Here is a 12,622-nt window from a genome sequence, read left to right on the forward strand (position 1 = left end):
TTTGATCTCATTCAAAGCCGTTTTTCACTCTGTGTGAAGGTTGCTCTATTTCTGTCTTGTCCTTCCTCTACGGGTGTTGCCCTTTGGGATTACCATGTGAACGTTTAGATTCTCCCTATTCCCAACTACCCTTGTATTTGTTAGGCTTTAAATGTAATGATTCCCCCAGCCCTGTGAGACTAAGGATACGTGTAGCTTGTCATTCCATTAGTTGTTGCCTTTAGCTTGAGCTCTTGCCGTTTGGCTTCTGTGGTTAGAGTCTTTTGAACTCCTTGGCTTTTCAGCTCCTAGGCTGTATGAGTTGAATCAGCAAATGCCCCAAGGAGAAAAGCTGCACCAAATGTCAAGCTTGCGTCTGTGTTTCCCTTCTCTCCAGAACTTGGCCCACATGTCTCGGTGTGTGTCTAACATTCGGATGCTGGCGAAGAGATGTTTTCTTACTTTATCCGGGTTTTCTAAAATTTCTTTAGACTTCACCTGATCTTATGTTATTATTGAAGTATCATCTCAATTATCCCTAGGAAGAAAATTTACAATTTTATGTTTTATTTTTTTATTTTCTATATTACCTCAGTTTCTGTAGAGACCTTTTACCTGATTCTTCAGTCTATTTCCTGTGTTACCAGTAAGATTGAGATAGGTGGAGGCTAAGAATATTGGGGGGGAAATCACTGATGAATGATGTGTCTCGCTCTTTTTGTTTTTCCTCTCCTTATTTACTCTGGCAGCCTACATTTGCCCTTCTTGATTTGACCCAGTTGCCCAAATACGCAACCCACTCTGGCAAAGACCTGACTTTACTCTCATAAATGTCTGCATGTTAGGATTAGCTAGATGATGAACACCATGCCAAAGTTTTTTGTGTGACCAGTCAGAATGGCCATCATTAAAAAATCTATAAACAATAAATGCTGGAGAGGGTGTGGAGAAAAGGGAACCCTCTTGCACTGTTGGTGGGAATGTACATTGATACAGCCACTATGGAGTACAGTATGGAGGTTCCCTAAAAAACTACCATACGACCCAGCAATCCCACTACTGGGCATATACCCTAAAAAAACCATAATTCGAAAAGAGACATGTACCACCATGTTCACTGCAGCACTGTTTACAATCGCCAGGACATGGAAGCAACCTAAGTGTCCATCGACGGATGAATGATGAAGAAGATGTGGCACATATATACAATGGAATATTACTCAGCCATAAAAAGAAATGAAATTGAGTTATTTGCAGTGAGGTGGATGGGCCTAGAGACTGTCATACAGAGTGAAATAAGTCAGAAAGAGAAAAACAAATACCGTACGCTAACGCAGATATATGGAATCTAAAAAAAAAAAATTGTTCTGAAGAACCTAGGGGCAGGACAGGAATAAAGACGCAGACATAGAGAATGGACTTGAGGACACGGGGAGGGGGAAGGGTAAGCTGGGATGAAGTGACAGAGTGGCTTGGACATATATACACTACCAAATGTAAAATAGATACTAGTGGGAAGCAGCCACATAGCACAGGGAGATCAGCTCCGTGCTCTGTGACCACCTAGAGGGGTGGGATAGGGAGGGTGGGAGGGAGGGAGACACAAGAGGGAAGAGATATGGGGATATATGTATATGTATAGCTGATTCACTTTTTTATAAGCAGAAACTAACACAGCACTGTAAAGCAATTATACTCCAATAAAGATGTTAAAAAACCAAAAAGTTAGATAGTAAAAAATTCAAAAGAATTGCCAACACTCCTCCAACAGATTCTCTAACATTTAGCAGAACAGAATTCACACTGAATCTGGTTTATGAGTAAAAGACAAGTCAACTTGAAAGTGGTTCACAGATGACAACATTTCTTTTCCATGTGCCTGCTTTGGAGCCATATTTCTGCTGACCACTCAAAACTTTCCTCTTGAGTATTCTGTGATATATTAGAACCAGGAATAAGGGATGTTAGTGCTGGAAGGGTCAGCCAGTGGTCTGGGATTTAATTCACATATCCTTTCTGCACCAGGCTCTTTAAGATCATTGAGTTAGCCTAAGAATTTTGAAGCTGTAGAATTCAAGACAGTGCATTACAATATGCCAATATTACTATTCTCCTGCTCTGACATTCTCCACTGATGGACAGATGAAGGAGAAGGAAGGGCAGTCACCAGTAACTGAGAGTAAATGAAACTGGAATATTATAATTCAGTATCATTTGAGTGACTGAATTGGCTGGCAGAGTGTTCTGCAGTTAAGGGTGAGGAAAGATTAATTCTGCCCATGACACCACTACTGTATTTATACAAGTCTACTGGGACAGTTGTTTACCTTGAATTGTTTTCTTCATTCATTTCAGTCAGACAGTTGTGTTGACTGATTTTCCTTTTTGATGTATGAAATGACTGACTGAATTTACCATTTAATTTCCACTAATGCACTGTAAAAACAATACATTACTTAAATTGGATTGGAAGGTATGAAAATGTTTACCCCAGAACTAGAAAGGCCAGATAAATCATACAAAACATTTGACTGTGAGTGTTAGAAAGCTACTGAGGTAGCCATGACCTAGAAAAGTAAAATAGAGAAAGAAACTCACTGAAGTGAGAACAATATTCTGCACATGCGTTTCTAGCCCAGTCATTTAGAAACTACTGATGAAGAGCAAAAGTCTGAGAAACCAAATGTGGCTCCTAAGAGGTAGAAAAGCCAGTAGGTCTTAGGACAATGTCATAGGACTAAGGAAACCAGAGTTGGAATTGAGAAATAACAAGGCAGCTAGAATTTTAAGGACCAAAATCACAGAGAGAGTAAAGATTCAGAGAACGGAGCCGGATTCAGCAACAGTGTTCCCTTGCAGTATTTTCCATGTATAATAGGTAGACAAGACAAGATGCTAAGAAGTCAAACAAAAGCTAACTGAAGTCAGAGCAAAGACTTAGTTGGCTCATAATGCTGAAGAGACAAAATTGGGGTTCAGAACCTATGAAAGATTTGTGGCCCAATGGAAAACTAATGATATGAATTAGGACATTTGAAGTCTCTACATATGTGTGTGTGTCTGTGTGTGTCTGTGTGTCTACGTGTTAGGAAGGTTGATGCAACATCTACATTGAACCTCATAAAGAAGGAAAATGAGTATGAAGTTGGTCCAGTGACTGAGGTGATCTTCCCCTCTGCTCCCTACCTAAGAAATAGGAAATTCTCTCCTCAAGAAAATACAGTTGACCCTGGAACAATGTAGGGGTTAGAGACGCTGACTCCCTGTGCAGTCAAAAATCCCCATATAACTTTATGGTCGGCCCTTCTTATCTGTGGTTCTGAATCTGAGGATTCAACCAACCACAAATCATGTAGTACTGTATTACTTATTGAAAAAAAATCCATGCATAAGTGGATCTGTGCAGTTCAAACCCAGGTTGTTCAAAGGACAACTGTAATGTCATTCAGATTCTCTACAACTTGTCATATCCCAAGTCTGGTATTCACTGAAGAACCACCAAGACTACCAAGAAAAGGAGAATTAGAATAAAAAACAAAAAAGAATCAGAATCATAGATGACCTAAACGTTCAAGTTCATACATATTTTGGTAAATATTATCAAGTTCAAGAAAATAGATGACAAGGTGAAGAATTTAACTTGACAACTAGAAACTATAAACTGATTGAAGTTGAACTGACAGAATTAAAAATTATACGAAATTTAAAACCTGGTAGTGGATTGGACACAGGTAAAGAGAGGTAAGTGAACTGGAAGATAGAGTAGTGACAATATTAAGACTAAAGCATGGGAAACGAAAAGAATAAAAAGTACACAAAAGCGCATTTGAGACATATGGGCCACAATAAACATTTTTATCATATGTGTAAACTGGAGTCCAAAGAAAAAAGGAGAGAGAGATTGGGATGAAAACAATATTAACAGCTGAGAGTTCTCTAAAACTAAAAAGAATATATGGAGCCTTAAATTCAATAAGCACTAAAAAAAAGCAACAAGAACAAATACAAAGAAAACCACACCTAAGATCACCACAGTACAATTCATGAACAGCAAAGAAAAACATGACATCTTCAAAGCAGCCCGAGGAAAAAGAGAGAGATTACTTTCAAAGGAACAATAGGATTGAGATTACAGCTTACTTCTCAGTGAAACTGACTGGATACTAGAAAATAATGGAATAACATTTTTAAGTGCTAAAGAAAAGAACTGCGCATTGGGAATTCTAGAGGCAGAGAAAATGTTGTTTGGAAGGAAAGATGAAATAAGGAAATTTGCAGACAAACAAAATTTAGAAAATATGTTCTCATCAGAACTGACTGAATTAAATTCTAAAGGGAGACCTGCAGGCAGAAGGAAGATTATCACAGATGAAAATAAGGACTTTATAAAGAATTCTGTATAACAGAAAGGATAAATAAGTGGATAAACCTAAATAAAATCTAACAGCAAAAAAGAGTAATAATAAAATATATCAAACATTAGAATGCATTAAAACAAAAGGAAGAGGAAAAAGTAGTAAAAGAAATTTAAGATCTCAGCATTGCTTGAGAAGAAGTAAAAGAGCTAATAAGTCATGGTACATGTGTAACTGCTACTTATGTAAAAATAACAAGCTAATACAAGGGAAAATGGAATTTGAAGAAATCTCAAAGGAAGAAAGAAGAGCAAAAGGAACATAACAAGGTGGGACAAATAGTAAACAAGGAGTAAATGGTCTATAAGAAAATACATTAACTGTAAATACTGAAATTAAAGGACAAGGATTATTGAAACAAACCAAAAACCTAATTCTATGCCACCTACAAGAGACAAGAGTCAGATTGAAAATGAAAGGATTCAAAAATTATGTCATAACAACAATAAGTAAAATTGAAGAAGATTTTTTAATGTTAACATAGATTTGAAAGCAAAAAGTATCACTGGCGATAAGGCAGGATAATAAAACCCACTGTTACTTTACAAGGAATATATTATAAGTCTAAACTTCAATGCAGTATATGAAGGGAAATTCCAAAAATCTAAGTAGAAATAGAAAAATCTAAATTACCTAGATCAGGAACATAGAACCACAACAACAAATCAGCAGATTATAGAAGATCTGAATACCATCATTAAAAACTTTGGCCTAAATTTACATAAAACACTGCACCGACAATGATGGAATATATATATTATGCAGAAATTTTTAGGTGCACATGGCACATTTATAAAATTGACTATATTCTGGTTATAAAACAAGGCTCTGAATAAGCAAGAAATTTAAACCTGTATAACCAATATTTTACCAAATAGTTGGATATTAAAAACATACTTCTGATCATTATGTAGGTCAAAGATAAAGTCGCAATGGGAATTAGAATTTTATTAATTGAATGATAATGAAAATATGCCATAACAAAACCTGTGGGTTGCAAATAAAGCTGTGGTCACAGAGAAGTTTATGTATTCCAATTATACTCTCTAAATGTAAAACGGAAAGGAATAAAGCAACTAGAAGATAACCTATCACCCTGAGGTAGGCAGCTCCTGAACTGTACCTGGTGGGGAAGGCAGGGCAGAACTTCAGGAGGCCAGCTGAGAGCACGGTGAACACCATGTCAGGAGCAGTCTCCAAGAAAGAGAATTTAATGTACAAAGGGATGACTAAAATATATTTAAGAGCTAGCACCCTGACCCCTCTTAAGGATGACTTATGTTGCTGGGGAAAAAATAAGAAGTGCTCGATGTAGAAGGTGAATAGCTTTATAATTCCCAGGAGAATCTTGGTACCAGGACCACACAATGAAGAACTTGGAGTCCCCGTGGCTAATCCAGCAGAGAGAAAAGGAGAAACAGAGATGCGAGAGAAAATAAAGGGAACTCTTGGTGCAATTTGGTGCTGCTGCAGGCCCAAGTCCAGGTATGTGCTCTCTATCTCCACATCTTAAATAAAAGCCACCATGTTCCTCAGTCTTTCAGGTACTTAGAATTTCTCTTTAGAACCTGAAAATGGGGTCAGGTCTCCTGTCTGCATTGCTACAGTACAAAATAGAGGCAGGATGTTTGAAATAGTTCTCCATCTGGCAGAGGAGGCCTTGAAGCTGTGAGCCACTCGCTGCAAACCAGCAGGACATGAAGGATTCTTGAGCAGATCTGAAGCTACTGGGAGGCCTTTGAGGAGTTAAATCCCATAGTAAATACTGTACCTTCAATGGCCCCTTCTCCCTCTCTGTCCAGTCTTCCTCCACTCCCGTGGGGGCCCAAAGGGGTTAAATGAGCACTCTGATGTAATCAATATAGCAAATTACTGGTATCTTCTATGGATTATTGAGATCATAAATGCCCTATATACAGTATTATGTAGAAAGCAAGAGAGTTGATATAATACGTAAATAAAACCGTGAAGGTGGAACTATCGTCCTTGGTCCTTACCATATAAACACACACACTTAATGGAGATTGAAAATTTACTTATTTATTATTTTCCAAACCAATAGATGCACACCTAAATCTCCAATGGTAATGTCTATGATAAGCTTTTTTAGTCAGGGTATCATATGTAGACATAGCAGTTTCAATTCAAAATCAGGCTACCACCTGTTAAATATACAGGAGTCCATGTTTATGTGCCACGATCCATCACTGTTGTGCTAAAGCCATGTAAGCAAATTAAATGGGGATATCTAGGAATCACAACTACTACATTTTTCATATCTTTGACAGTAATACACATCTCTTCAATAATTCCAGAAATGCAGTATTGCTGTTGATTTCAAGCTTGTTGGAATGGGAGACAAGTTCAGTTCAGTTTCATTTGGCTTTCCTACACAAATTTGAAAAGCAAGACAAGGGGTGTTCTATCACTAACTGTGTTTTTTCCACTTATATATCAGGAACGGGATAAATATCCACAAATTTCATTATGAACCAGTGAGCACACTGTGAGTTGGGCTTGGGGTCAGAACTCAGCTTATCACCTGACCTCCATATCTCTCATGCTAACAACTTGAGAGGGTATCATTTCTGTTTAATAGATGGTATTGATACCTCAGACCACTTATCTAGATGTTTTTGAAGTGTCTGAATGTTACCCCAGGTCAGTGTCAGATTCAATAATTCAGTTGCTGATTCAAGACTCTTATAGGATACACATATGCATGTGCATGTGCACACACACACACATCCATTCATTCATCTGTCATCTACCTATCTATATCTATAAATATTTTTTGACATAGCATTAAGTGAAAGAAGTGTGAGAACATTTCCCAGTTTGTGGATTTTCAATTTTCCCTTGTGAAGACTGAGTTGCTATATTTATAGAAGCTTGAGAAGCTGGAGTTACTAGGTCTTAATGATTCATACATTTTATCATAGTAAATATCTTTTAATCCCTGATAGTATTTTTGACTTCTTTTTCTGATATTATTATAACTAAATCCATTTCTTTTTGATCAGTATTCTCCCCTTAGATTCTTTCTGTCACTTATACTTCAGACTTTCTATGTCCTGTTAAATTGGGTATGTCATAAATAAATAATAATAATTGTCTATTTAGCTAAATTAAATCTTACGTTTAATGTATTTATTGTGATTTTAATTAGCCCTTCAAATTCTTGGGTTTCGCATCTGTGGATTCAATCAACTTGGATTGAAATTTCCATTCATTTTACTACTACATTTTATGAGGGACTTGAGCATCAGCAGATTTTGGTATATGCAGGGGCTCCTGGGACCAATCCCCCTCAGATACCAAGGGATGACTGTAATCTTCTGCTGTTGGATAAGTACTTTATAAATGTCAATTAGATACAGTTGATAATGATGGTGGTTCAGTTCAGCTGTATGCTCACTGATTTTCTGTAAGCAGAATCTGTCAATTACTGATAGAGGTCTGTTGAGGTCTCCAACTATAATAATAGAGCTGTTTATTTCATCTTGCCATTCTATCTGTTTTTGCCTCACTTATTTTGGTACTTTGCTGTTATGCACATACACATTAAGGATTAAGTCTTCTTAGAAAATTGACCCCCTTATCGTTATGTAATGCCTCTCTCTATCCCTGATAATTTTCCTGGTTTGAAGTCTGCTTTGCCTCACATTAATACAGCTACTCCAGCTTTCCCTTCATTAGTGTTAGTGTGGTATAGTTTTCTTCATCACTTTACTTATAATCTATGTCTTTCTTTTTAAAGTGGGTTTCTTGCAGACAACATATAGTCAGTTGTTTTTTTTATCCCCTGTGTCATTTTCTGTTTTTAATTTTTATAGTTGCATTTAATCCATTCACATTTAAAGTGATTATGTGTATAGTTGGATTAATCTCTCCCCTTTCTGTACTGTTCTCTATTCATTGCACTTCTTATTTTTTATTTTTTAATATTCTACCCTTTTCTGCCTTATCTGGTTTAATTAGGCATTTTATATGATTCTGTTTTCTCTCATTTCTTAACAGTTTTACTTCTTTTTAAAAAATGATTTTAGTGGTTGCCCTAAGGATGGCAACATGTATTTACAACATGTATTTACAAGTCCACTTCTAAATAGGTCTATATTATTTTATGAGTGTGTAGGTACCTTAAAATATTTCGTATTCATCCCTTCTAACATTGATGTCACTCATTTCACTTATCAATAAGCTATACTCATCCAATATATTGTTGCTGTTGTTAGTTTGAACACTTATATTAAATCAAGTAAGAAAAAGAAAAAGAAAAGGGTTTATTTTACCTTTATGTGTTCCCTCTCTAATGCCCTTCATTTCTTTACATAGATCTCAGTTTCTAACCTGCATCATTTTCTTTCTCTAAGCTTTAAAAAAATTAAACTTCTTTAAACATTTTTTGAAAGGCAGATCTACTGGTGAAAAATTCCTCATTTTTGTTCATTTGAGAAAGTCTATTTCTCCTTCATTTTTGAGGAACAATTTTCCTTAATACAGAATTCTAGCTTGGTGATTCCTTTATTTCAACATTTTGAATATTTCTCTCCACTCTCTTTTTGCTTGCATTGTTGATGACAAGAAGTCTGCTATAAATCTTATACTTCTTTCTTCATAGGTAAGGTGTTGTTTTTCGGTGTGTGTGTTTCAAGATTTTTTCTTTGATTTTCTGTAGTTAGAACACAACATGCCAGGTGAAAGTTTTTTTATTATTTATCCCACTTGGACTGCTCTGAGTCCTTGATCTATGGTTTGGTGTCTGTCATTATTTTTGAAAAATTCTTAGCTATTTTCACCTCACAAATTATATTAGTATTGTGAACTGAAATCCCATGTTTCTTATTACCAATTCATACTCTCCTCTAATAAGCCATTCATCATAGAAGACCTGCCACCTTACACTTTCTCTAGATCCACCTCTGCTGAGACCATTGCATCATAGTGAGAACTAATCTCGAACTGATATTTCCAATTTTCTCTTTGCACAGTGCTGAGTAGTGGGAACTTTAATTGTAACTGATCGATTTTTGTCTTTTATATAGTGTGCAGAATGTTTATTTGCACAAAATATAAATAATGTGTGTATATATATGTGCATGTATATGTTATATGTGTGTGTGTGTGTGTGTGTATAAAAATGTTATGATTCCTTGCTTGGAAGGATGGAATCTAGGGCAACAAGAAAAGAGGGAGTGATACATGGTCTTCCTCTTAACTTTACCTTTTTTTCTCTCCTTTTCTTTTTTTACCTAAGTTATTTATTTAATTCATCTCCTGCTACAAGAAAAGTGATGCAAAATCAGTCTACTGGTCATCATTTGATACAAATAAAGAACATGGGCTTAAGGTCCTATACGTTTTACTGGTCCATGTGCAAGAATAGTCCAAATCTGAGCTGTGGTCCATGATGTAGAACAATGGTGCAGGTTTTCTTTATTCATCTTCATTGCAGGTCAGAAGTGGCTTCAAATGAGGGTTATGGAATAAAGAATGGTTACCATATCTCTAGGAAAAGGGCTTGGACCTGACGCAGAGATGGGGATAGACAAAAACTTGGGTTCTTATGTTTTCTCTGGTGCAAACAGGAAGGCGTTCAGCAAGCTGACTCCCACCCTGGGGAACATGACAAAGTAAATAGGGGCCTTCCAAGTGTGAGCTAAGCCCTCCTTGCTTGAGGCACCTCTAGACATGGGAAGCCCCAGATGTGGTTGGGACATACCTAGAACCCCAGAAACCCAGAGTCTAGCCACCACTCCATTTTCGACCTGATTCAAAGCTATCATTGCCTCTTTATTATTCTAGTGATTATAAAGAAATTATTATTCCTGATTAAAAACAGAATTATCAAATTTAAAATCATTGTGATAGCAGTAAGCAGCAAGTTATATTCCGTAGAAAATCAATGCAATGAAATACATACTCGGCATACATACATACTCAATTTTTCTCAGAATTAAGAAGAAAATAATAGAAACTAGGTGTGATAAGAAAACTGTTAAGTGAAAGAAGGTGGAAAATAAAACCCAATCTACAGAAAATTGTAACTTCATGAAACAGTCACTTTTACAAATTACAAGATTTTTTTTTAATCCAGAAAGTGACATAGTTATTTATCAGTTACTAGTTTCAGATTCCATTCAACATTTCTGAAGACACAAGTCAAGATGAAGCTGATAATTGCCCACCATTTGATCTGATAAAAACATAATGCTGCAAACGAAGGAGAACTTTCCTCTGGTGAATGGTGGACTGAGGGGGGAAAATTGAAGCACGTTTTCACCTCATGGAACTGAGAATGCATGAAGAAACGTTGATAAAATATTTGATTAACTTAACCACAGATGTTCACAAACTGAGTTTTAAATAGATATTTATGGTTTTCCAAAGCAACCGAAGCAGCAGCCCATCTTCATGGGATCAGCTAGTGAGTATCAAAATTATTTAATACACTCTATCCCCTACTGTCAAAAGTGAATACTCTCAAGTGCTTGGCATTCTGTAGAATAGTGGTTAAGGAGAAACTTGAAATGTGTTTTCTCTTGTCCAGCAAGTTAACATTTTCTGTTAGGTTTCTGTTTTCTCTCGAAGGACCTACTCTTCTCTTGATGGTAAGTTATTCTCTTTAAGGACACACTGTCCCCCCGCCCCTCACCTCAACTACAGTAGTATACTTTATTCAGAGATTTCTGTAGGGCACAAATATCATATGATAATGCAAAATACATATGTACATTTTAGTTAGCAGATGGTTGGTCTCCTTATATAGATTTTAAAATACAAATCAAAATAAAATTCAGATGGAATAAGGACTTAAATACATAGAGCATAAAATTACTGAAATAATACAGGAGATAACTGAAACTCTGAGTTACACAATAAAAGCAGACATAATGATTTGGTTAAACACCAAAAGCTTCAAAAAGTTTAAACAAATCTCAAAATAGAGAAATAACTTCTGCAATGCAAAATAATCAATATAGGGGCAAGAGATTTCATTAAAAAATGAAGGTAAGTATTATATTGAATAAATGCCAGGAAGAAGAAATTCAGGAAAGCAAATGTAAAAAATGTGATAGATACAATGAAATGCTCAAACTAACCAGTGTTCAACAAAACAAAATTTAAAATAAAAATATGAATGTTTTGTCTATACGTTTAATTCATGAAATTTGTTAAATGTAAACTATTCAAATTGATGGAAATATAAACATTGGACTAATATTCTGAATTGTTTTGGATTTTGCTTTCTATTTGATGGTAAGATTTAGAGACTTTTTCATGTCTGTTTATAGATTTATAACTTTTTCAAAATACCTTCATAGCACATATTCTGGATCCTTCAGAATTTATTTGTCATTCTTATGGGGATTTCGAGTTGTCCTCACTTGGTTGTTATGCCAGCAATTCTATACGAGAAAACCTTATCCATACAATTTGGTTTCGATGTGTTTTCTTAGCACTCATTAATTCTCCTGAAGAAACCTGCTCCTTTTCCCAAACTTTAATTCAGGAAGCACAAGGATAGGCACCTAATTTTAGAACTTTGTTTTGTGTTATTGAGGTCTGTATTGTTAATCTTATGATCTCACAGTTCTTCCTCAGTTTGGTCATATTTCCTTATGCTAACAAAATCTTCTTTTGAGAGCTAAAAAGTATTTTTTATTCTTACTGAAGATGCACTTAAAATATTTTTCATTAACTTTTACTTTTGTTGTTGGCACCAAATTACTGAGAAAAGGGCAAAAGAAACAACTTTATTCAGCCATATATAATTACAAATCAGTTTGTTGATATTTAGTAATATTGGTTCTTATTATCCATTATCCTAAATTAAAATTTAGTATATTTACAGACACTCAGAAACACTAGGAAGTTAAAATTACATATTATTTCTTTGCTCTTGAAATTACATTTGATAAGCTTTTGTACTTTTTTAAGGAACAATCTGTGTCTTCAGCACTTTTTGATGTAGCATTACATTAAGAACATTTTCCATGTTATTAAATATTTTTTGAAAGCATGTTAATACCTACAAAACATTCCATCTTATGCAAGTACCACATAATTTGTGCCTTGATTACTTGATATTAAATGTGTTTCTAATTTCTTCTATCCCCATTCTATAATAAGCATTTTTGTACATTAATCCTTGTTAATTGCTTTATTTCTTTAAAATAATTATTATAATGCTATATAAGTAAAGTATGCTGTGGGCACTCAAA

At 35.3% G+C, this 12,622-nt stretch overlaps 1 long non-coding RNA gene across 7 annotated transcripts in view; it reads left to right on the plus strand.

Annotated features, from left to right (window-relative positions):
* LOC137201783 (uncharacterized) overlaps nucleotides 1-11,066 on the plus strand; it is a 59,841-nt gene extending 48,775 nt beyond the window's left edge. Inside the window, exons 5-7 of one of the 7 annotated variants that reach the window (XR_010932321.1) lie at nucleotides 5,736-5,879; nucleotides 8,983-9,018; nucleotides 10,788-11,066. This is a non-coding gene — a long non-coding RNA (uncharacterized lncRNA). Of the gene's footprint in view, nucleotides 1-5,735; nucleotides 8,402-8,982; nucleotides 9,019-9,654; nucleotides 9,670-10,787 lie in introns of those variants that run through there. The other 6 variants (XR_010932323.1, XR_010932322.1, XR_010932324.1 and 3 more) reach the window with 6 other exon arrangements.
* The last annotated feature ends 1,556 nt before the right edge of the window (nucleotides 11,067-12,622 follow it).

The sequence above is a fragment of the Pseudorca crassidens genome, chromosome 11 (genome assembly GCF_039906515.1).
Source record: "Pseudorca crassidens isolate mPseCra1 chromosome 11, mPseCra1.hap1, whole genome shotgun sequence".
NCBI classification, from domain to species: domain Eukaryota; kingdom Metazoa; phylum Chordata; class Mammalia; order Artiodactyla; family Delphinidae; genus Pseudorca; species Pseudorca crassidens.